The following is a 4,471-nucleotide window of genomic DNA, read 5'->3' on the forward strand; positions in this document are numbered from 1 at the left end:
CGTTAGCAGCACCGCTAACGGCTAACCAACAGCAGGAGAGCTAGTAACGTTAGCAGCACCGCTAGCGGCTAACCAACGGAGGTTCACTTCAGTTACATGATGATGCCTTCAGGCTCTGCTCAGTGAACATGAGTACTGGCTGAAGGTACATTGTAACGTTATCATGATGTGTTCACATGTCATCTGTAAAATGTAGTTTTGGTGATAAACTTGAATAAATCCAGTAGTTTGAAGGAGATGTTTATGAATATAAAATAGATATTAGAGATGAACTATGAGCTGTTTAACTTCCTAACACGAGATCTAAACACATTATTATACTTCATTAAAGATAATAATGACAAGTATTGGATCCGTTGCACCACTATCTGTTACTCATGCTGATGGATTAAATAGTCTTCAGCTCTTCATGGATGACGGGTTTCAGTATCTCTGCCATGAAATGATATATTAATGTTATTTCCCACTTTCACTGAGTTAAATCTGTGAATGAATTGGAACAACATTGATTTTCACGTATTGCATCAGACAGTTCGGCGGTTTGACCGTCGCCATCTTGTTTTTTTATCAACCAGTGAACAGGAAGTGACCATATGTGGACTGAGGAGTGACGTAGAGACGCCGTATACGTCTCTGGTAGAGACCTGTCAATCACCGTGTAGCCCCGCCCTAAAGCATCCCCTGCTTTATGGTCTGTTTGACTCTAAATGGGTGAACACAGACGGTCTACGATCTCTTACATGCTTTAAAATAATTTTACAAAAATAATACTTCGGATACATCAAACTGTAATAACCTTAGAAAGGCTCTCTGATGTCCTGGATGGTTCTAGTTGTCGGTACTGTTAGAAATACTCTCATCGGATTTATTCCAACACGTCCGTCAGATGAAGGAACTTCAACCTGTTGTTTAACGTGTTCTCCGGATGGATTCCTGGAGGTTTATGGGATATGTTTCTTTGTCTTTAATATCTTTCCGTGGTGGGTAGAAGTGACTCTTACAGTTGGTAGATGTGAGTTCTTATTAGGCTGCTTTTCTTTCCTTCTCACAACTTCAACTTGTTCTTGTTCAACCAAACAGGGCTCCTGATTTTATTATTTAGACTTTTTAAAGTTCATATCTTGATGTCATTTAAGTGTTTGTGTGAATTAAAGAAGGATCCTTGTTTAAATGTGTGGATAAAGAAGCTTAATGTGTTTTTATCTCCTTTGTACTGTACTTTAATACTTTGTTTTAAAGATATGCATAATATTGTTGATGTGAATGCATTGTTTTTATTATTAGTGCAATATGGGTTTGACTCCGACAAGTTTTTAATGTGTCAGGACTGCAGTTGTGTGATATGAATAATGTACGATGTGTAGACGGTAATGAGGACGATGATGTCATAATGTATCTTCTGAAGCATGTTTTATTCAAACCCTTATTGTACACATTATGAATTCTGTGTCGTTGCTTTCTGTGTTTATTGTTACAAAGCTTTTCATTAAAAGCTCTTTGAAAAAAAAAAAAAAAAAAAAGGTTTTGTTCTGTTTCTCATATTCTGGAGCCTCTGGGTGAAAAGTTAGGTTTACTTAAACCTTAACTTCAGTTAACTTAAACCTTAACTTAAGTTAATTCAAACCTTAGGTTAATTCAAACTGTAAATTCAAACCTTAACTTAGGTTAATTCAAACTGTAAGCCATATGAGACTTGATAAGATGTCTTAAGTGATTTGTGTAACAAACGTGGAAATGCTCCTTTAGTTGCATTACTGACTACGTCACAGCCAACAGCTCTCAGTTGAGGTTATTCAGTCTGCAGAGCAACATAGTTTTTTGACCGTTGTGCTAACGCTGTGACAAGTTGAGCAAAGAATGTATCTTGTAACTATATTTTGTTAAGTAAACCTTTTTAAATGAAGCTACTGCCTACGAAGATTCATTACACGCCAAGCTTATTGCCAAACCCAGACTGTAACAGTAGTGGTAATGCGGACTATCGGACGGAGGGAAGATTGCCGCTACACAAACCTTAACTTAGGTTAATTCAAACCTTAACTTAAGTTAATTCATATCTTTACTTCAGTCAACTTAAACCTTAACTTAAGTTAACTTAAACCTTAACTTAGGTCAGGGGTCGGCAACCTGCGGCTCCCGAGCCGCATGCGGCTCTTTAGCCTCTCTGTTGTGGCTCCCTGAGGTCCCCAACTGGTGGACCTCAGGTACCGGAACTAAAAACCAATAGATAATTTGGAATTATACATATTGGCACCGAGTTTAAACTTTAACCGGCGCATCTTATTCAGCCGTTATGGCACTTGTTCGGCGGTGCAGGAAACACACCGACCAATGCATTGCAAATCACATCACGTGATGCAGCTCAGCCAATCAAATATGGGTATTCTGATAAGTTTCCTGACTCCAGCGAGGTTTACACACACCGTGACACACGGGGCTGAGACGAGGAAATAGAAAGAAGAGCAGGAGAATTGTGCTAATCGAAGAAGTTATCTCACATGACGTTCTCCAAAAAGAGAAACGTGTTCAGAGAGAATATAATTTATAAGCAAGAATGAAGAGAATCTTATATGTTAATTATTCCCACAGGCAGTTAAATCCTCTACCCCTGTCAAGAGCTTTTCCCTGCAGGTGGCTAATCATGATTTTCAGACCCCCGCCCTCTGTAAACTATCAATGGATAAACCCAAAAAAAGAAAAGTCACGGAGGAAAATAGAGAGTTTAACTCTGCGTGGACGTATTCATTTGATTTCACTGCCAACGATGCTGACTTACTGTATGCTTCCACAACAAGCACACAGCATGTGCTGAAGTGTCACTCTGGAGATGAGCGACAAAGCGATTTCTCAGCTGCTGCAGAAAACTCTTGATAAGAGTTTGATATTGTTATATCAGGTAAAATTGCAAAAAAATGTCAAGAATTGTCTTTATTCTTGTTCTATAGTTGTAGTTTTTGTATATATAATATAACTATATATACAACTTTATAAGCTGTGATATCAAATAGCTTTTGTGGCTCCAGACAAATTTTATTTGGTGGAAAATAGGGCAAAATGGCTCTTTGGATAGAAAAGGTTGCCGACCCCTGACTTTGGTTAATTCAGACCTTAACTTAAGTTAACTTAAACCTTAACTTAGTGTTGGAGCCATTTCGTTGTTTTTGTTTTTGTACAACCTCCCACCACATGGGGGCGTAGTGCCGGTGTGAATCAGGCCACAGGTAATATAATCAGTGGGGTCATTGGACAGGTTGTTGCTAATAGGTAGAAGCAAACAGTTTTTGACCGTGCACATTTAACGAATGTAAATGTTATGATTTATTGGTTTATGGAGAAAATGGATAACTGAATAGAAAGTAGTGGAACTCTGATTATGTGAGAAATAAAATGCCTATATTGGAAACTGGACTTCGTTACTACACTACACTTACGGTCACTACACTTAGGTTAATTCAAACCTTAACTTATGTTAAGTTAAACCTTAACTTATGTAGCAGAAGGGAGCTTTTACCATTCGCAGGGCCTCGGAGTCCCTTTTAATTACAAGGCCAACAGTAGCCAATCACGGTGGGCGTGCATCATATAAATGCGACGGGGATTCCCTTAGCTCCCTCCTGACGTCAAACGCGTGTCCCGCTTCCGGTCTGCCGGACATCCGCCGCTGTGCAGGTATGCAAGAATGCGGCAGCATTGTTTCTCCCGGTCACACTGTTCTGGTGTTATATTGGCTTTCATTGTTTTGTAGACTATCTCTGGGGCTCCCCTCGCCCTGTAGCTACAGGTGAATCACCTGTAGGTGAATCACCTGTAGGTGAATCACCTGTAGCTGAATCACCTGTAGCTGAATCACCTGTAGCTGAATCACCTGTAGCTGCAGGTGATTCACCTGCGGATCTGTCGGTGAGTCTGAATTGGGTCCTGATGTGATTGTACTATGGTGTTCTGTTAGTGACCGTGTCTTGCTTATATAGCTGCCGGTAGCTACGCTACATGCCCTCCTCCCCCCTTCTGGAGCCGACGAATATTGCCTGATCGGTAAGGTGACTTTATTCTGTTAGTTTATATACATTGGTGTTAATTATTATTCTATTAATTCTATGTCATCCCGTATCACAGGGGACTTTTGGTTGGGTTCGAGCGGAACGCCGCCAGAAAGCGGCTACAGCTAACTCGGCTCACGTTCAAGGACGCTGCTGTTTTGTTTACCGGTGTTTTGCTACGGCCCTGTTCAACTAACGGCTTTGGCCTACTGGGTTCGTCTACTCTGACCTGCGCTGTGTCGCCTACAGGGTCTGACGCTGCTATTGTCAGCACTGCGCCCCTGTCTTGTGCTGTTTGCTTTCAGCAGCACCCTTGTTTTAATGAGAACAACCTCTTTTTACCTTGAGCCATTCTATGTGTATTCTGACAAGGGATATTAAGGCCCACTCTGGCCTTAAGTTTATATAAATTGAGTTACTGATCACCCCCC

Source organism: Anarrhichthys ocellatus, unplaced genomic scaffold (genome assembly GCF_004355925.1).
Source record: "Anarrhichthys ocellatus isolate YVR2014 unplaced genomic scaffold, GSC_Weel_1.0 scaffold171, whole genome shotgun sequence".
In the NCBI taxonomy this organism is placed as follows: domain Eukaryota; kingdom Metazoa; phylum Chordata; class Actinopteri; order Perciformes; family Anarhichadidae; genus Anarrhichthys; species Anarrhichthys ocellatus.